Source organism: Saccostrea cucullata, unplaced genomic scaffold (genome assembly GCF_032062105.1).
Source record: "Saccostrea cucullata isolate Sc308-1 unplaced genomic scaffold, CSIRO_AGI_Scuc_v1 ctg1829, whole genome shotgun sequence".
Lineage (NCBI taxonomy): Eukaryota > Metazoa > Mollusca > Bivalvia > Ostreida > Ostreidae > Saccostrea > Saccostrea cuccullata.
Window position 1 is genome coordinate 33792 of NW_026920841.1, and position 22785 is coordinate 56576.

At 35.9% G+C, this 22785-nt stretch overlaps 1 long non-coding RNA gene across 1 annotated transcript; it reads left to right on the forward strand.

The window, feature by feature from the left end:
* Positions 1 to 3089: 3089 nt before the first annotated feature.
* Positions 3090 to 22782, forward strand: LOC134258477 (uncharacterized). Its single transcript, XR_009990163.1, has 3 exons — positions 3090 to 3148; positions 20863 to 21761; positions 22381 to 22782. It is a non-coding gene; the product is annotated as an uncharacterized LOC134258477 (long non-coding RNA).
* Positions 22783 to 22785: the final 3 nt, after the last annotated feature.

Here is a 22785-nt window from a genome sequence, read left to right on the forward strand (position 1 = left end):
TCCTCGCCCCTTTCAATAACGATGTTCTGTTTTTTTTCCCCATTTTTTCCGACAAAGGACTTTCCACTCTGGCTGTCGAGATCGATAGTGGTTTGGGTTTTCCATATATCCGTGAAAAGAAATTTTATACAAATACAGTAAAACATTCCGAAAAATCTCGAATCTTTAACAGAGATACCGGCGGAAAACTTCTCCATCCAATCCAAAACATTATTCTAATTGCACCTTTTTCTGTTTTTTTTTTTTTTTTTTTTTTTTTTTTACACCTGTATCCGTGGCCTTCCGCGGGTCTCTCTTCCTTTACATGTACATGGACATTTGTACTACATTAAAGCTTTTTACTTTTGTTCATGTTTTATGAGTTTATTTACCAGAGCAAAACATTTTAGTAGGCTTTTGAATTCATTGTTGATTGCATGCATTTATTCCTGATTTGCATTGTACAATGCATTCATCTGTAAACCACATTCCTCGTAACAGGAAATACAGATGTAATATGAATAAACTAAGCGAAGTAAATATTGAAAATACAAAATAAAGAATATATGTACGTATATGATTCAGTTTTCTTGTACTTAACACCATTACAAGAAGAATCTCCCTCATGTACATTAAAAAATATACTCGTACAGGTTTATAAAGACAATAAAACTCTCTTTTAAAAGGGTCTGGACACAGATTCAACTGATTTTTTAAAACCAATTTTAATGTTTACAATACCTACCTTAGGCATCATCTTCTGATTAGCAAAAATTTGAACATCATTTGTTGATAAACAAACAAGATACAGAAGTTAAATTTCTTCAAAATGTAAACAAGTCTCGTGCCTTGTTTTGTTTACAAATAGTAAATATCATATGTATAACAAAATGAAGTTCAGCAAATCAATAGTAGTTGTCGAATCGTATTTAAAAATTAACATTTTATTTAAAATCACCTACCCTGAACGAATATAACATAACACTAGTCTTGTTTACATAACAAATGTTTGGAGCTCTAAATCTGTCTTGTATCTGGACAACTGGCGTTCAATTTTTTGATGATCATTAGAAACCCCTAGTTAAATATTTGTAAAAATGGAAAAAAATAAATTTTGAAATTTTTAGCTGAAACTGTGTACACGTCCCTTTAAAGTTGTGCTAAAATATAGGTACATTTTTGCTCAGGTATTGAAATATTTATTCAAAAAGTTAATTTTTCATGAATCAATATCTGTCCATGTAACGATTTTCCTTTCTTTGAACTTTTTACTTTTGGATAAAACATTGAAATTATTCTGTGTTATAAGATTCCCATAGCAGGACTGAATATAAGCTTAAAACTATACGATTTACGATAAGCTTAAAACTATACGAAAACTATGACGAAATTGATTAATTCCCACGAGTATCTCCAGTTGAAAATGTACTAAAAGTCTCAATATACGTACCTTTATATATTTTATATTTTTCTCCGAGTCCAAGAAGCACATTTTGTTACTGTTTAGTGCATCTGCTTCTTATGATTTTAAGTAAGATTTGAAGTACATTTATTTAAATAAAAACTACATCCCAATTGAAGCCACTCCATTCAGGGTTGCATAGTTCAAGTTCATTTTATTCACTCAAACCAATTAATGGTACATGAGGTTCTACAATGTATGTATAATTTAAACAAGAAAAACATTATACAAGATACACGTGAAATGGAAGAAATACATTCATATTATAAAGTAAACTAGAACTGTCCAATAGGGACAAATACCCCCCGCTGGGTTTTTCAGAGAAGGTGCCAATTCAAAATACTTTATGGATCTAGAGGTGTTCACAATTTACTTACAAAAATTTGCAGTGAAATATAATTGCTCATCATGTTTCTTAATGAATGAAACAAAGGTGCAACCAAATGAAACATCAATACTAATAGTCATTGTAATTCCATTGTAACATTATTTTTTTTTAAATTTAATTTTTTTATTTCTGCATTAAAAAAATACATTGCAAATATGTGTTATGTCACTCTGCAAACTGATTGTTGAAAAAAAATCATATACAAAATCAAATTAATCTTGATAACTTTATATCAAATTCATTTGAAAATAAAGAGCTGGTCATCCAGTAATGAAGTGCTTTGACAGACAATAAATTACAGTTAAGAGAATAAGAGAAGAGAGATCTTTAATTCTTGTGCCAGATTCCCAGGAGATTACACATGGTTGATAATGAGATGCCTTAATGTTCAACTTCCCACACCAAACTCATTAATTTATCTTTAACTGGATGCATGTCCAGTCATTATTCCCAAGAGATAAATAAAATTACATTATCTTCTGTGCAATGTAAAAACTGTTTTTAACACTTGATGATTTTTCTTTTTTTAAGTTTATATGAGTAGTTTTAAGCTGTAGTATTTTTGTACAGATATTCTAGATTCTATGTCTCAAACCTTATACATGAGCCAAAAATGAACAAGTCAATTAAAATAAAAAATAAAACCTGTAAAATGCAAAAAAATGAACAGAAAGAGTTGAAAATTCCAATTGCACACCTTCATACGGTGAACGATAAGTGTACAAATTTTCAGATTAATCCTTGCAATAGTATCTGAGAAACGGTCCGGACAAAACCACAAAATAAAAATGAAAAAACACCTGTAAAATTCAAAATAATAATCGTATCAAGATGAAAATATCAGGTGCACAACTTCATATGGTGAATAATATTTGTACAAATTTTCAGACAAATCCTTCCAATAGTTTCTGAGTAATGGTCCGGACAAAATCTCGTCTACAGACAGACAGACAGACAGACGGACATGGTGATTCCAATATACCCCCCTAAACTTCGTTTGCGGGGGGTATAAAAATATGCAGGACAGACTTTTTTATATAATCTATTCATGTAACTACATAGTTCAATTAATACTTTAGAGTCAGCAGATGATAACAATTCTGAAAATTTGTAAAATTGGTCTATTGCAATATATACTAGGTTGATATTTTTTCTGCATTCTGTAAAAAAATAAATTCACATTAGAGTGTGTACCATTAGCCTATTTGTAGTGATATTCATCTACATATGTACACACCTACAAACCAACTCTGCACTTTGTCAGATGGATTTTAAATGCACCCCACATTCGAGGATTTGACATCGGGCACATGCAAACGGTAAGACAAGTATGAGATATATGCCAAATACAGTTCTGTATTAAAAATATTTTTAATACATACTATTTTAATACAAAATTGTACGAGACATATGTCGTACTTAAAACATTGCTTTTTGGTTTACCTGAGACAGTCTGATATTAGAACAAAGACAAAGGTGTTAATGACCACTGAATGCAGGCTTAAATGAAATGTACTCAGTATTTAGGGATCAAGAAATTGATAAGGAGCGTGGAGAAAACCAGAAGTCTCTGTCGAGACTGAAGCTCTACTGGTTTGAACTTATAGCAAAGGAAGAGAAAGTACTTAAGCAGCTGGGATTTGAAACTTTATAAACAGCATTAAATAGAATAATGATCGTTGATAAAGTCTCTTTATGTTCTTAGTGTAGTCTACTTGTGTGCCAAGTTATACTGAAATCAGACCAAAACTGTAGGAGGAGTAGCATTTTGAAACAATTTTACAGACATTTCTATTTTTAGTAACCACGGCAACACCGTTCATCAAAATTAAAATTCAATACACAGAATTATGTATCTTAGAGTATTCTACTTGTGTGCCAAGTTATATTGAAATCAGACCAAAACAGTAGGAGGAGTGGCATTTTGAAACAATTTTACAGATATTTCTATTTTTAGTAACACGACAACACCATTCATTGAAATCAAAAACCGATACACAGAATTATGTATCTTAGTGTATTCTACTTGTGTGCCAAGTTATACTGAAATCAGACCAAAACTGTAGGAGGAGTAGCATTTTGAAACAATTTCACAGAAATTTCTATTTTTAGTAACCACGGCAACACCGTTCATTGAAATCAAAAACGGATATACAGAATTATGTATCTTAGTGTATTCTACTTGTGTGCCAAGTTATACTGAAATCAGACCAAAACTGTAGGAGGAGTAGCATTTTGAAACAATTTCACAGAAATTTTTATTTTTAGTAACCACGGCAACACCGTTCATCGAAATCAAAAACCGATAAACAGAATTATGTAACTTAGTGTGTTCTACTTGTGTGCCAAGTAATACTGAAATCAGACCAAAACTGTAGGAGGAGTAGCATTTTGAAAGAATTTCACAGAAATTTCTATTTTTAGTAACCACGGCAACACCGTTCATCGAAATCAAAAACCGATACACAGAATTATGTAACTTAGTGTATTCTACTTGTTTGCCAACTTATACTGAAATCAGATCAAAACTGTAGGAGGAGTAGCATTTTGAAAGAATTTCACAGAAATTTCTATTTTTAGTAACCACGGCAACACCGTTCATCGAAATCAAAAACCGATATACAGAACTATGTATCTTAGTGTAGTCTACTTGTGTGCCAAGTTATACTGAAATCAGACCAAAACTGTAGGAGGAGTAGCATTTTGAAAGAATTTCACAGAAATTTCTATTTTTAGTAACCACGGCAACACCGTTCATCGAAATCAAAAACCGATGCACAGAATTATGTATCTTAGTGTAGTCTACTTGTGTGCCAAGTTATATTGAAACCAGACCAAAACTGTAGGAGGAGTAGCATTTTGAAAGAATTTCACAGAAATTTCTATTTTTAGTAACCACGGCAACACCGTTCATCGAAATCAAAAACCGATACACAGAATTATGTATCTTAGTGTAGTCTACTTGTGTGCCAAGTTATATTGAAATTAGACCAAAACTGTAGGAGGAGTAGCATTTTGAAAAATTGTTTACAGACAGACGGACAGACAGACGGACAGACGGACGGACGCCGGACGCATTACTATCGCATAAGCTCTTCTGGTCTCTGACCAGTAGAGCTAAAAAATGTTCTTCCTTAAGGGGGGACCTATGTCCGAAAAGTCTTTGTGTGAAATTTTCAAAACTTTGACATTTCTTACCTGACCACTTGATCTTAATTTTTAGGTATTAAAAACAATACCTTTATATGCTTATTTTTACACAGGAGCACGTGCAAAAACAGTGTGAAATGCTAAAAATAGATTATTTTCAGACGTTATTGTTCTACTCCAAATATGCGCTAAAAAGAACCAAAAATGTCAAATCACATTCGAAATCAACATGTATTTAATATATATGACTTGTATCTTTAAAATGAAGGCAAATTCATTGTAATTCATCTCGCATGAAAAATTATACAGGAGCACAATGTAAGTATCACCCCGTTTTTCTTGTCGTATTTTTTACAATTCCGACATACATAACAGGTAATATCTAATAAAGTCTTTCTGTGAAAATGCTGCAATTCATATTTTTGAAAGAAATGACCCCTCTCTTTATTTTAACAAGGAAAAAAGTGTACCTTTATGATAAAATAAACGAGAAATATAACGTTTTCTTTTATTTTCGTACTCTTTTGTCATAAATATTGACCTTTCTGCACTAAAAAAGAGGTAAGTTAGCACTGACAAACATCTGAATATAAAACTATTTTGCAAAAAACGAGTATTTTGTTTTGATAAGAAATAATTTAAACAGATATACTCTTTTTTTTCTTCATTCTAATCATTTTGGCCCCCCCCTTCCCCGTCAACAACCAACACCTAATAGGAATGACTTTATACAATAAAATCTACATACACTATAAATCAATAAGTAAATATAGGTACAAGTACATTTCTTTATTTTTCTTAGTTTTATCCAGAAAATACAATTAACGGTAATCATAAAATTAAACATATTTCCCTAATTTAAGCCGCTGTCTTTGCTGAATTTTATCTTATATTTTTTGCATTTTTATATCAGCATATCATAGAGGTATTTCTTCACAACTGAAATTGCTATGAATTATCAACCAAAGGAAGAGAATTCTTATATTAACAAACTCCATAAATCAAATAAAACTGTTTTAAATGATGAAAAAAATTTCTTTTTGTAAAATGTGTACGTTTTTGATTAATAACAATGTTATGCCTATAATCACAGTTGCAAAAGTCAGCGGGAAAAAAACAAACGTCGCTATTGTGACGTCACATAACGCTGCTTTGACGTCGAACGACATAGGTCCCCCCTTAAAACATACACGGAGATTAAAACGGTGCAATGAATTATCATACAGAAAATCTAGTGAATAATAAATTTTGAATGGAATGGAATCAGAATCAGAATCAGAAAATTTTATTTTGAGTCGGATTATTGTAACAAACATAAGCTCTGTAGAGCTTTTGACCGACATTGAAAATGCAGATAGAAGAATAACCATAGAAAATTAAGCAGGTGCTGAAGGTACATTAGTCCAGTTCATGTTTTAATGTTAGGTGTCTACATTTACCGTTGTTTTTTGGTGCTCCATTATAGAACAAAATCAGTAATCCAGGGGTTTTGAGGGAAACATAGAAATTCTTTATATTTCTTTCAAAATTTGTTGCGAATCTGTCAAATTTAGTATTAATTAATTTATCACATACTTGGGATAGGTGTCGTGATTTTGCTCGTCATTTTTCTTTCTATACATGAGAATCAAAGGCCTGAAGGGCCTGTGAGTTGACTCGCTTGAGTCAATTGAGCTTTTTCATACATCTGGGCACCATACCTTACTATAATCAGTTTATTTTGCATCTTAGGAGATTGAATATTACATGTCTGATCCATGTTCGGTTCATAAATAAAATGTATATTGCTTTTCCTTCATATATACAGGTTGGCACTAAAGGCCTTCCGTATTATTTTGACTGGATTCTTTAATGAATTTAAGCACATTAGCTGAAGTGGTCAGTGTTATGGAATAATTAGGTTAAAGATTCCCACAGCAAATCTGGATTCTAAAAATAGATTTTCAACAACAACTAGCTGCAGCTAATGCGAGCAGCAGGTGTTTGTGTTAGGGAGTATTCTAGGTTAATTATAAATAAACTTCAGATGGGAAGATTAGATCCACCTAACATGCTTGAACATATATTCATACGCAGTAATTGCATGTACATCGTACTACAGATATTAAATCAAAAATTTCTTTAAAAGCATGAAGGCATAAATAATGTTACAGTATGAAATTTTATACAGTTTTTACCTCTTAAGTTTATACAATCACTCAAACCAAAGCATTTTTTGCTAGAACTATTATGTTTGGCGTATGGATCACCTTGATGAATGTGTGAGGAATTTTACAGCTCTGAAACGGCTGCGTCAACAGGGAGTAGCTTGCTACGCAAGCCAACTCAAAAATGAAATCAATTTTTTTGAATACTGCTTTTTATAGTGTCTAAAGTTTTTAATTTGTACCCCGCTTGAAAAGTGGGGGATATTAATTTGGGTCTGTCCGTCCGTCCGTCATTCTGTCTGTCTGTAATGCATTCGTTTCCACACGATATCTCGAGAACCCTTTGAACTTTCGCAATGAAACTCCATATGAACTAAAAAAGAACCCTGTAGATTTTGGGGTTAAAGGTCAAAGGTCAGGGTCATTAATTAAACAATTCTGTCTGTTAAAACACTTTCGGTTCCGCGCGATATCTCGAGAACCCTTTGAGCTTTTGCAATGAAATTTACAAAACAACTCTCTGAGGCCTAAGAAACACCCCTAATGATTTTCAGGTCAAAAGGTCAAAGTTCAAGGTCGAAAATTTATACATTGAGTAACACTATCCCTTCTGGGCGATATTTCAGGAGGATTTTGAGCTTTTGTAAAGTAATTTTATACCAAAACTCCCTAGAACCTCTCTCGCCCCTCTCAAAGTGTCCGGCTCCGTTCGTTATATTAGTATTTATTGTATTACATGTCGCTATTTTTAGTTCAGGGGTATGAGGAGAGTTATTACGTATAAAACAGGTTCTCGACAGACTTTATATTCTTATTGCATCTATTAGAACTTGTAACTGTCCAGGCGCAGTCAGTTAAACCCTGGTCACAATCCAAAAACACCAGGAAACTGGTAGATCAGTTTATTTGACGCAAGTGACAAGTGGTAAAAGGCTGTAAACAAATACAGAAAACAGAGTTACAAATATGAAGTAAACACAACAAGCATTACTCAATACTGAACTCTATACATGATGTACAGATGCATATTGACTAGTAACCATATACCTGTATGACTAACTGACTGATAAAATGACTTTAGAAACAGTATTACATTTAATACACCATGAATATAATCATAGTTACTCCTGATATACAAGACTAATGACTCAACTACTTAGAGACTGACGATCGACTTCATAAAATGACAAGACTTTGATATATAAATGCCTAATCCGTTAAACTGCATAAGTTCACATATGAAAAAGACAAATAACTTGACAAATCTATTCAATTCTATCAAAGATTCAATACATATAAGGCAAATTTTATCTAACTTTCAATGAATGTAAATTTGGCGCCAAACCATCAATGTAAACAATCATTCCTACACATCATGACAAATAATAGCTAAAAGATCCTACATATCTCATGTCGTAGTAAATAATCTAATCTATGAGTAATTTATCATAAGCTAATATTCATAGATCACAAGTAAATGAAATATAAACAAGGTAAACTTACATCGTGGCACCAATACATCTGCCCAACAACCACGTTGGCTAAACCGGAAATGTACAAAACACAAAAGAGTGGGCGCACTAATAGCATGTGGCGTACACTAAAACCCGTAAAAATATACAAAATCATGAAACAGGCAAAATCGATATACATGTTACTTGACACTCCCCGTCTGATATTAATAATATCACTCAAATCAAATACAGAACAATGACAATGCAATGTTTAACATCATATCTAAACATACATGAACGTCGTGACTTATAACAAGTTCAATCATCATCCTTCCTGCACAGCAGCACAATGTCACTGGTCGGTCTGGTGTAGACCTTTTTGTCCCTGCCAACACGCACATCAACTTTGCGGACACGATTATCCTAACTCGAATACGCCTTGATGATGATTCCAATAGGCCATTCATTGCGGTAAGTAGACTTCTCACTAAGTAATATGACATCACCTTCTTCAAGGTTCCTCGACTCCTGCTTCCACTTCCTGCGAATTTGTAATGTTGGAAGATATTCGTTCCGCCAACGAATCCAGAACTGATCTGCGAGGTGTTGCACACATCTCCACTGTTTCTTGAAGATGTCCTTCCTGCTGAAGTCATCCAACTGAAATGACCACATTGTTTGATCTGTCTTCATGGTGAGTAATACGGATGGTGTCAGTAGACATGGAATCTCAGGGTCAAAAGACATTGGTGTAAGGCGTCTCGCATTGATGATGGATGAGACTTCGGCCATGAGCGTTGCCAGTACATCGTGTGTCAGGTTCTTCACGTCTAGCAACAATGAATCCAGTATGCGTCTCGCCACTCCTATCATTCTCTCCCATGCCCCACCCATGTGTGAGGCGTGGGGTGGGTTGAAGACCCAGTTGATGCGATGTTCCGCGAGGTACTCTTGTATAGGTCTATCATCTACACTGATGACATTCGCATTCAAGTCTCCAGTAGAACCGACAAAGTTTGTTCCCTGATCAGAATGAATGATCTTCACTTCTCCTCGAATTGCACAAAAACGTCTGAATGCGTTAATAAAACAGGAAGAAGACATTTCTTCTTACAGTTCAATGTGCACAGCACGCACAACCATACGCGTACAGATAATTCGAAGTGCCCATCGCTTAGAGTTTACTTCTCCTCCACGAGTCTTGCGGGTAGCAATGGTCCATGGGCCAAAAACATCTATCCCTATGTATGTAAATGGGGGTGCGGGGTCTAATCGATCAAAGGGAAGGTCAGCCATTTTCTGTTCCTCACGACAGCCTCTGAGTTTCCTGCATTTCACACAGTGATGAATACATGAGTTGACAAACCGTCACCCACCAATCAACCAAAATCCTGCCCTCCTGACTGCTGCTTCTGTCATTTGACGCCCTTGATGACTGATCCTTTCATGAAAATGTCTGACAATCAAGACCTAAATGTGGTGCTTCGGTATGATAATAGGGTTTGTCTGTAGCATCGATAACTTTGATTCTTTTAAACGTCCACCAACACAAAGAAGTCCATTATCGTCCAGATAAGGCGAAAGGTCCAGAATACAACTTGACTTTTGAAGAGGTAGTCCATCTCTTAAAGCCACTATTTCTTTTGACAAGAAATGCTCTTGAATAGTTCTTATAATCACATGTTCAGCCTCCTCTGATCATGCTGATGTTACACAAATCTGGTTTGGTTCTGCTGTCCATAAGCGAATGAACGTTTTCAAAGTGCGGATTGCTCTTGTTAGGCTATTCCATGAAGAAAACTGCTCAAAATGGTCGGCCATAGGACGATTCTCCTCTAGAACATTGTCCGTGACATCAGTTTTCATACATCTCACCTCTTTGTCTTCCTCTGGGTTCACTAACAAGTATTCATGCTGATCTTCTTCAATCTCATGAGAAAACGAACCTCTTGGACCATTCAACCACAGGCTTTGTTGCAGATTTCCAGCAGATATGGACCTAGTAGCTTTGTCTGCAGGGTTCTGTGTTGTAGGTATATAATCCATCTGGTCAGGACTTGAAGACTTCCTTATCTTGTCGACTCGGTTCCTTACGTATGTGTAAAACCGCTTGGTCTCGTTCCCTATATAACCTAAGACTGTCTGTAAAGTATCTCACTTGACGAAATTCCATCCTGAGCTCGTCTCTGATAACGTCACTGATTTCTGTCCCTAGTAAGGCGGCGCACAACTCGAGTCGGAATATAGTGTGACCGTGTTTCGGAGCAACTTTGGCTTTCCCAAGTACAAATCCAAAGTGACGCTGACTGTTGTAAGTGGTGGTAACAACATATGCCACAGCTGCGATAGCTAGTTCAGAAGCGTCCGTAAAGATGAATAAGTCACAGTCAGGTGATGACTCTAAAGAGTATGTTCTAGGGATGTTCACTTGTTCCAGAGAGCTTAAGCTGTTCCTCCATAACTGAAACTTTCTGCAGATTTCCTCAGGTAAGGGTTGGTCCCATTCAAGTTGTTGGGTCATAGCTTCGCGCAACAGCAACTTTCCTTCAATAATCACAGGAGTCGTGAATCCTATAAGATCATATAGGCCGTTGATTATTGAGAGCACACTGCGTCTTGTGAGTGTTTTGTGATTGGTATGACTTAAAGTGACGCAAAATGTGAAAGTGTCCTTTTCCAGATTCCAACTTACTCCCAAGCTCCTCTGAATTGGGAGGTCATCACATTCAAAGTTAAGTTCCTTTAAATCTTTTGCAAGATCTTCCTTTTCAAAGGCTCTTAATACTTCACTGGAGTTAGAACATAATTTGTGAAGTCGGAGGTTTCCCTCTTCCTGAAGTGCGTATTTAGCTTTCTTAAGAAGTGTTAATGCCTCCTCGACAGATCCATGTGATGAAAGTGCGTCGTCCACATAAAAGTTTTCGTAGATGTAATCCTTAACATCTGATCCAGCGGTTTTCTCTGCGACATCTGCTGTCTTCCTCAAACCAAGTGTTGCCACAGCCGGGCTTGGTCCATTACCAAAAACATGCACCTTCATTCTATAATTCACCAAAGGTTTCGTTATGTTATTGTCCTCGTACCATACAAAGCGTAAATAGTCTCTATGAGGAGGGTAAACAAGAAAACTGTAGAACATCTGTTGCAGGTCAGCAATCACTCCAATTTTCTTCAATCGAAACCTAAGTAGAACTCCAACCAAATTGTTCATGAGATTCGGTCCTGTCATGAGGACATCGTTCAGGGAAATGCCTTGGTATTTCGCAGATGAGTCAAATACCATTCTGATGCGATCTTTCTTTTGCGGGTGGTATACTCCAAATATGGGTAAGTATCAATATTCTCCGTCATCCAATAGAGCTTGCATGAATTCAAGGGCATGTTGACACTTTACTGGGTCCTTCTGCAGAGATGCATCAAAGCTCTGAGCTCGGTCAACTGCCTGCTTACAGTTGTTTGGAAGGATAGGTCTCGAGTACTTAAATGGTAAAGGCGCAACCCAGTTGTGATTTTGATCTCGTTTCATCTCAAGGTCCATGAGATCCAGAAAACGTTGATCCTCTACCGACATGGACGGCTTGTTATCATCCTTCGTTGTTCTGAACAAAGAGGTTTCCTGGGTATGGTCTACCTGAAGATAACTGTCACAAGGATCCATAGATGTAGGATGTCCATTGAGCTGGGTATGTGTTTTCATAGTGTTCACGTCATGAGGTATATGTTGACCATCAAGACAAGTCTCCCCAATAATAACCCATCCTAACTTGAGTATCTGTGCATATGGTTGACCTGGTTGTCCAATTATCTGATCTAGAACATAATGAGCTGAAATTAGGTCACGTCCTATGAGCAAGGAAATTTTAGCGTTAGAGTCCAGTGCAGGTAGGCAGTCTGCAATACACTTGAGATGTGGATAGTTTTCTGCAACCTCAGGTGTCGGAATTTCACTCCTGTTATTCGGAATCATATCACATTCTGTAAGAGTGGGTAACACAAACTGCTCACTACCGCACAAAGATGTCACCACGAAGCCTTCCGCACGCCTACCTGGAGTCACTACTTTCCCGGCACAACTGTTCATTGTATAGTTTTCAGAGTCAGTTCTTATGTTGAAGTTATCCTGTACATCATTACGGATCAGAGATGAATTGCTCTGGTCATCTATGATTGCGTAAACTTTCATAGACCTGGTTTGCAAGTTCACATAGTTCACATGAGAAATTTTCACAAGGACGATCTTTGCACATGACCTAGCAGGTCCTCCTTTACAAATTTCTGTGCAGTTTGAAGACACTTCTGCTCTGGGTTGAGATTGCTCCCCGCCGTGAGTCACCACTCCACCATATCCTGGGGCTTGTTGAGTTGTTTTCACTGTAGGTGTGGGGACTCTAAACACATGCATAGCTGTCGAATGTGTAGTCTCGTTGCACTCGGCACAACGTATCTTTGCTTGACAGTTCTTTCTGAGATGCTTGGCAGCACAACAACGAAAGCATATTCCATTTTGCTTTAACAAGGCTTTACGGTCCTCGAATGGTTTATGTCGAAAGGCACGGCACTCGTCCAAAGAGTGGTTGGTTTTGTGTATGATACACGGAATTGGACCATCCTCACCACTGGTCACAGAACTCACTGCTGTCTTTACTACTGATACCTTTGTCTTTGACGGGGTTCCATATGTGTTACTAATACTGGGATTCACATCAAAGTCAAAGCTTGGATCGTTAAACAGTTCTGCCATGTCATGAACGAAATCACAAAAGTATGTAAATGGGGGAAACAACACTCCATGAACACGCTTGTAATTAGCAGCACGATCCCGCCACTTATTTTGTAGACTTGGTGGTAACTTGGCGACTGTAGGTGTGATTTCCATGGACGTATCATATAAACTCAAAAGAGCCGCATATTCAGGTTTCTCCTTCACTGCTCTTATCTCAGATAGAATGTCAGATAGTTCAAACAGCTTGCCTCTGTCCTTCACAGTCATCCTAGGAACAGAATTGAGTTTCTTCTTGAGCGCGACTTCGACCTTCTCAGGTGAGCCATAACAACTGTCCAAGCGCTCCCACACTCTGTCGAGAGCTGTCTCGGGTCTTCCTACGTTCGCCACTTTCAGACTTTGAACTTGCTTTGACGACAACTCAGGGATTTATCTAGCTATTTTGTTTTACTACCGTTTTATATGTAAAGGGGAAAAATGAGAGCCGCAGGCTCGATCTGAGCGCCAGAGGTGCGAGTATTCTAGGGGGGTCTGGGTGCATGCCCCCCCGGAAAATTTTTAAATAAATGGAGCAAAATCCTGCATTCCTTCTTATAGCTTCTGAGGGCCATTTGTAGACCTTTACAAAGGCCACAAAAACTTCACTTTTTAGACAAAATATTAAATAACCAAAAAAAAAAAAAAAATTAAACCAGGTCAATACTTTATTTAATTTTTTCTCTCAATATCTATCACAAATCAATTCTGTTTTTCATGTTTCACTACTAACATTGTTTTTGTTGTTACTCCATTCTTCCGATTCATAGTGATATAAGCTCCGTCTTACTAATCTACACTTTTCTTTTTAACTCTGCAATCCAGACGTATATTTTGACATCATGGACATGGCACATGTTTACCGATCAATATCAAATAGAAGCTTGAATATTCTACTCTCTCTTTTAAAAGCGTTTGAATGACTAGGATGGTAAATTAGGATATGCTGTTAAACTTCAATCGGACAAAAACGGAAAATTTCAGTACGATGTTTTAAATATTCTCTGTTTAATCAGAGAATTTTCTATCTGAAAAGGGGAATTTTTTCACTTTTTTCAAGGGGAAAGGTACCGTTTACCGGTAGTAAAAACAGCCTTGATAAATCCCTGCAACTCCTGTCCAGCGTAGTAATAAGTCAAATTCTTCTGCGGGCGAAACGTCTATCTCAGCTGTTACACTCTTAAAGGTATATTTCCAAGAAATGTAGTGCTCTGCTTTATCGTCAAACTTGTGAAGCCGTGCTGTAAGTAAGTCTCTCTTAACAAGATACTTCGCAAAGTCTACACTTTGGGTATTGTCTACACATGGAGAAGTGTTTATGCACTGAGAGTTATTCACAAACTGAGTACTGTTTCACAGTTCCATTTGTTGTCAACGGTCATTGATCCTGACTAGGAATGAATGGTGAGTGCGCATTCACATACTCCTCAGTTCTCCTTTGTGCTTATTCACTGTTAAATACACTCGAGTTTTCAAGTTCTAAAGCTTCCTCATTGTCCACAGCTTGAAGTTGAGCCATAGCCATGGCGGCCTCCTTCTTGGCTGATAATCGTTTCTCCTGAGCATCCAGTTTTGCTTTCTGCATGATAACGTTCGCCTCATGAGTGGCCTTCTCTTCAAGCAGCTTGGATTCTTCCTCCAGGAATTCCAGTTGTTTCTTTGCTGTTTCCGCTGCTAGTCTTTGTTGCAGACGCACAGAGCTGACTGATGATCTACGTGATGATGTCGAAGGAGCTAAGGTCCTGTTCTTCTGAAGATTACCACTGGTGAGTTCCTCAAGTGAGTCTCGTGTAGAATCCGGCACTTGTAATCTAGAAGCCATGATCGGAAGATGGATCCTTTTACTGTAACTGCCCAGGCGCAGTCAGTTAAATCCTGGTCACAATCCAAAACACCAGGAAACTGGTAGATCAGTTTATTTGATGCAAGTGACAAGTGGTAAAAGGCTGTAAACAAATACAGACAAGAAACATATTGACGCAAGCGTCAAAAATCGGCTGCAAACCAATTAATTCTTCCTTTAGTTTTACTTTAATTTAAACGGAACAAGTATGAAATATGTGGGACTCTCTTAGAGGATGTTAACAATGCCCCAAATCCATCTAGATCCACCACTACATTTCTTCTATTTCAGTCTAAGTGTTGAGATGTGGCGGGAAAATGCTTGGCACATTGTAAACAAGAGGCCCATGGGCCACATCGCTCACCTGGGCACTAGGGGTAGGAAAAAGTATAAAATGGCTTTTTATTGTAAAATTGAAATCCAAAAGTAGTCCCATGACCAATCATGGATTTACTATTTTTAGAAAATGATTTTTAAAGAATTTTCCTATATATATCTTTAAAAACTTTGGTCGGCCATTTGGCCCCGCCCTACCCCTGGGGGTCATGATTTGAACAAATTTGAATCTACACTACTTGAGCATGCTTCCATATAAATATGATGAATTATGGCTTTGTCATTCTTGAGAAGAAGATTTTTAAAGAATTTTCCTATATATTTCTATGTAAAACTTTGGTCGGCCATTTTGGCCCCGCCCTACCCCCGGGGGTCATGATTTGAACAAACATGAATCTACACTGCCTGAGCATGCTTCCATATAAATATGATGAATTATGGCTTTGTCATTCTTGAGAAGAAGATTTTTAAAGAATTTTCCTATATATTTCTATGTAAAACTTTGGTCGGCCATTTTGGCCCCGCCCTACCCCCGGGGTCATGATTTGAACAAACTTGAATCTACACTACCTGAGCATCCTCCCATATAAATATGATGAATTATGGCTAAGTCATTCTTGAGAAGAAGATGTTTAAAGAATTTTCCTATATATTTCTATGTAAAACTTTGGTCGGCCATTTTGGCCCCGCCCTACCCCCGGGGGTCATGATTTGAACAAACTTGAATCAACACTACCTGAGCATGCTTCCATATAAATATGATGAATTATGGCTTTGTCATTCTTGAGAAGAAGATTTTTAAAGAATTTTCCTAAATATTTCTATGTAAAACTTTGGTCGGCCATTTTGGCCCCGCCCTACCCCCGGGGTCATGATTTGAACAAACTTGAATCTACACTACCTGAGCGGGCTTCCATATAAATATGATGAATTATGGCTAAGTCATTCTTGAGAAGAAGATTTTTAAAGAATTTTCCTATATATTTCTATGTAAAACTTTGGTCGGCCATTTTGGCCCCGCCCTACCCCCGGGGGTCATGATTTGAACAAACTTGAATCTACACTACCTGAAGATGTTTCCCCATAAGTTTCATCTTTCCTGGCACAGTGGTTCTTGAGAAGAAGATTTTTAAAATATGCCACTAAGTTTTCATTAATTCCCAATTATCTCCCCTTGAATGAGGGCGTGGCCCTTCATTTGAACAAACTTGAATCCCCTTCACCCAAGGATACTTTGTGGCAAGTTTGGTTGAAATTGGCCCAGCGGTTCTTGAGAAGAAGTCGAAAATGTGAAAAATTTACAGACAGACAGACAGACAGACGGACAGACGGACGCCAGACAAAATGTGATCAGAAAAGCTCACTTGAGCCTTCCGCTCAGGTGAGCTAAAAAGCGCTTTATCCTAGTCTCATGGACAAAATTGTCGTACGATTCTGTGCTTTCAAGAAATCAATATTTCATAAAATTTTTGAAAATTTTCTATAGGAAATATTTAAATATACACGGCATTTTAAAATAAGTACAACAAATCCTGTCTAGGCTGTTTAAAAATAGAAAGTAAAATTATTGATATACAACGTGGTCTTTGTTTTAGATTATGCCTACATAAGACACTTCATGCTAATTTTCTACGCACTTCAGTAATGTCCGAGTTTGTCAATCAGGATTGGATGAAATATTTACCCGATTAGTTATAAAATTCTTATTTTATGATTATTGTGCTTTTTGTTAAACATAACACAACAAGCATTACTCAATACTGAACTCTATACATGATGTACAGATGCATATTGACTGGTAACCATATACCTGTATGACTAACTGACTGATAAAATGACTTTAGACACAGTATTACATTTAATACACCATGAATATAATCATAGGTACTCCTGATATACAAGACTAATGACTCAACTACTTATAGACTGACGATTGACTTCATAAAATGACAAGACTTTGATATATAAATGCCTAATCCGTTAAACTGCATATGTTCACATATGAAAAAGACAAATAACTTGACAAATCTATTCAATTCTATCAAAGATTCAATACATATAAGGCAAATTTTATCTAACTTTCAATGAATGTAAATTTGGCGCCAAACCATCAATGTAAACAATCATTCCTACACATCATAACAAATAATAGCGAAAAGATCCTACATATCTCATGTCGTAGTAAATAATCTAATCTATGAGTAATTTATCATAAGCTAATATTCATAGATCACAAGTAAATGAAATATAAACAAGGTAAACTTACATCGTGGCACCGATACATCTGCCCAACAACTGCACAACCACGTTGGCTAAACCGGAAATGTACAAAACACAAAAGAGTGGGCGCACTAATAGCCCAAAAAATACTCATGTGGCGTACACTAAAACCCGTAAAAATATACAAAATCATGAAACAGGTAAAATCGATATACATGTTACTTGACATAACTGTTTAATAAAGGTTAAATTAGGCACCATGCATTGTGTAAAACTTTGACAATATCGAATCCCAGATGATCAATTTTCTTTTAATTTTTTGAAACACTTTTTTCACGAAATGATAGTATTCAGCATGTGAAATGGATAAATTATGAGGTCTGGCTTGAACAAACTCATAAAATCATCATTATACAGTGTGATAAATATATCATATAAAAAGAATCTTCTATACACATAAAGAATAAGCAATCAAATCTTTATATCCATATTTGCATATTTTATTTGCTTCAGTATACATGTATACATTTAATAATTCTACAATAATGGCATAATAATTCAGTCAGGTGGATCCGACTCGATCCCCCTCCCCCCGAACTGCTCATGGTTTACTTTTTCCCTAAGCGGGAGGACACAAATTCTCTGAATTAGCTTGTTTTTTTTTATTTATTTATTTTGGGGTTTTTGGAATTTTTTATGTTTCTCTGGTGAACCCCAATGCACTTACTCTTTTTCAAAAGCCAGAGAAAGGGGTTGAAACATTTCTTCAAGTTTAATAAGTTAATTAGAATTTTACCGCTTTGTTTGTTTATCTGCATGATCTGGTCTGCCGCATGGGGTAATGGGACGTTATTTTTTTTAGACCCTAATAAGATAAATAAAACAATTCTTAAATGATAACATTTAAAAATCATGAGTAAAATATTTAAATTTTTTTTGTATTAGTTGTTGTTGTTAAATTTCAATTTCATTTTCATTCCTCATCAGATAATTGATAATTTTTGATTATAAAAAAAGAGTTCAAGTTTTCAACAGATTCTCCACCAGCCTGGGAGTGTGTGTGATATAAAAGGAATTTGTCATGTTTTTCCGGATAATAATTACGTTGTTAAAGTGCATGTTGAAACAAAAAAATTGAAAAGTTTTTCAACTGGTAAAAACTGTTTTGAATAAGCTCTACAACTGCAAATGACACAAAGATATTTTTCTACACTTTGCACCGCGGATTGCAACATAGCCTTTATTCTACAGAAACCACAATTGGCATTATCACGTGACCAACATCCAGGGTATAAGCATGTGGTTCATTTTAAGAGGCCTACATCTTCATTTTGTTGACAATAAATTCTTATCATTCATCAATGATCATTGCTTTTGTGTTTTAAAAATTACATTGATTTTTTCTGAAGCAAACTGTCTCGTTATCTTTTGGAAAAATATGACAGGTTTTAAAGAAAACTTTTACGGTAGACACAACAGCGATAAGTTACGTCTACACTACTGTACATTACCAAAAAAATGAGGCTATTTTTATAAAAGCTATTTATTTTAACTTCCAATTTTTTTTTTATAAAACTCAGTGAAAAACATTTTATTCCCAGAGATGCCAAATATTAAATTAACGAGATATACTTTGACTCTATAACGCTCATATGAAATGCACTGCTTTCTAAACCATTGATAGAAATAGGTCCATAGGACATGGCTTCCCCGCCAAGGATACTATGACCGCGTAATTTGGGTGATTATGAAGTTTAGTAAAAAAAAAAATAGATACATTACTAATTACGTTACATGTGTCAGTACTGTCAATTCATAAAAAATGTACCAAAATGAAGAAAAGTAAAATTGAAGTCACTTTAACATTTTGGACAAAGTTGTATAGTTCTCACCAATCAAGAACCATTGGGTAGGGAAAGATGAAACTAATTTGGAGGCATCCTTAGGTAGTGTTAATTAAAGTTTTTTTTCAAGTCATGACCCCCCGGAGTAGGATGGGGCCACATTGGAAGAGCAAGATTTTTCATAAAAATATAGGAAACATCTTAAAACTCTTCTCAAAAACAACAAGCCCTGAATGATTATATATATACAGAAGCATCCCCAGGTAGTGTAGATTCAAGTTTGTTCAAATCATGATCCCCGGGAATACGGTGGGGCAAAAAAGTTCAAACGTATAGGTAAAACACAGTTAGTCAAAGAAATATGTCAGCATTCTTCGTAGATTCCCCTTCTGTCTTTTAGGGGTAGGTTGTGACCATGCATTTAAGGTTTTCAAATCTGGATTGATTTTTGCTTTCTTCCTAGCCACAGTGCTCAGGTGAGCGATGTGGTCCATGGGTCTCTTGTATAGATAACAATATCTTGAATAGGTTCTTTGAAATTGATTGAAACACAAATTTAAGAAAAGTGACGTCAAGGCAAATGTAAAAGTCAAATATTTTAATGCAGTTGAATTTACCACAATGTATCAGCTCAATCGCTAAATATACCTTGATTTATTTCTTGAAAACTAAGCTCAAACACAAATTTTATCAAAATTCCATAAGGTAATTCTTGAGCAATCTATTTATACCTTTTACAACTGTCGCAAAAGTAGTTGCTGTGCATAAAGTTAACTATTTTTCCGTAAAAGCCGAGATTCCGTGTTGCAGTAGGTGCAGGCATGAAAAAGATCCCTCTCTGGCCAATGGCCTTGAGTGCCGAATATAGGATAGAAAATGCAGCTCTCCACAGGCAAATGGTGGCGTCATCATATAAGTGAAATGTTCTTGAGAAATTTCAACAAACCAAAAAATGTTCAGGCCTTTCCAAATGTGTTAATAGATAATCCGGAACAGCAAGTATGATATCCAGAATATCCATAATAGTTTGCAATTGGATTCAAGTTTGGTTTTCATGATTCCTTAGACCCACAGCCCGAGAAAACAATGTATGGTCTTGAGCCAACTTGTCTCGGATGAGCTTTTTAGTCATTGGAGTTCTTATGTTTAAGAGTGATTATGAAATTAGTAGTATGATGTAGTTTGAAAATATTCATATAAACGGATTAATAACAAGCTTAAGATAACGTCGTGCAACAAATTGCAGGAAATCTTTTAAATTATCTAAACATTTCTTGAAGGTCCTGCATGGCTGATAAAACATCCACACTGTCTTTTGAGAGCTGGACGGACAAACTGAATGGTAAATGGACTCCTCTGGTTTTCCTGACATTGGGCATATTGGCATTTTTGTACCCAGTGTGTTTTAATCCAATTGAATGTGCCTTTCCAGCGGAGTTCACACAAGCCATGGTTGATTATGGAAAAGCTCGGTGTTATAAAGCTAGATCAATTAGGAACGTGCCGTGGAAAACCAGCGACCACAATCTCTATCATTGTATTTCTGTCGAGGATGTTGATCCTTCTGATGATCCTTCCAATCAGACAACTCTGTACCAACATATGTATCTAGTTCTGATTGTACAGGCTATCGTTTTTCGAATTCCATTTATGTTGTGGAATCTGATTAAAAAGAAGTTGGGTATCCATTTTAATGTTCATACAGGAAGTGGAGAAAAAGACGGCAAATTCGAGGGCAAGAGTCTCGCCATCTACATCTATTAATGGATACAAAACAGGAAAATTAACATTTTATCTCTCGGGGCATTTACGATATTGCAGTGTTTTATCAAATTAATGTATTTTGTGAGTATTTACACCCACTTGGATTTTTTGGATTTTCTCTTAAGTCAGAACAAAGAAATCAGATTCGGTTCCTCTTTTATAGAATTTATGAAGGGAAACAATGTGACTGTTCGCAAACCCTCTTCATTTTTACCTCAACACATCATGTGCAATTATACTTACTCTGTTTACCAGCATACTAGAAAATACAATGCCATGTGTACTCTGACCCTGAATCCTTTTTGGAGCACATGGTGGCGGTGGCGTGGTTGTGGTTAATCCTCTGTATCTCTTTCACTATAGCAGATGGTATATTTCACGTATTTGGTGCTGTCCTTCCTTTTTTCAGAGTTTGGTAAGTTTAGCTTTCAGGTCATTTATTTACTAAGTAATCGTAAAACTAGCAAATCATCAATACCATAATATACATGTAATTACAGGTACATCTATATAGACCATGTATACATCCTCCGAAATTCTGCAGTTAAAGATTTAGTAAGAAAACAAAGAAATGACAAATTCATACTGTGTTCGTCAATTTTTATTGTCAGTTGAATAGAATTCTAAAATAGTACTATAGACCTAATAGACACTACAGAAAAACTTAATGTTGTGAAATTCAGGTTGTGGAATAATCGCAACATTGTAAACTGCAGGAACAAAATACTGTAAATTGTTTTAATTCCACGATGTTAAAATTTCACGATATCTTAAAAAGTACTTACGATGGTTTTAATTTCACGCTGCAAGAAATTAATTCAAAATTTCGTATAAGCAATTTATCATTATTAAAAACTAATCATAACATTCACGATGGGTTTAATTTCGCGGAAAATTGATAAATCGCGAACATAGCGAAATTAAAACCATCGTGAATATTTGCCAATCTATAGTATATAAATCAATAAACTAGACTAGTATATTATAAAGTACCTGCACAAGTTTTCAAAATATCTTTTTATTTTTGTTTTTAGGTTTGTGAAATCAAATCTGATAAAATCAGAGCTGGGAAATTCAGAACATGCCTTGTCAGACCGTAATATTGAACGATTTTCTTCAAACTTGGGAGAAGATGTAATTTCCTTTTTAAAGCTGGTCCAAGATAATGAAAGCGGAAGTGTTGTTATGGAAACGGTCACTGAGTTATGGAGGATGTATCATGGCGACGTACAACACACTCCCGCAATTTCATCAAATTCTGTACCTTTGAGAGCTGCTTTGTCGAGCCCTGAATCACAGCAATCACATGACTAGGATGGTTGTTGTGCATTTTTATTAAGTTTGTGAGAAAAATGTCAAGAGTTTAAACATCGATATATTTTTAAAAAAAAAAAAGAACGTTTAATCCTATAATGATTAAAAAACAGAACGACCAATGA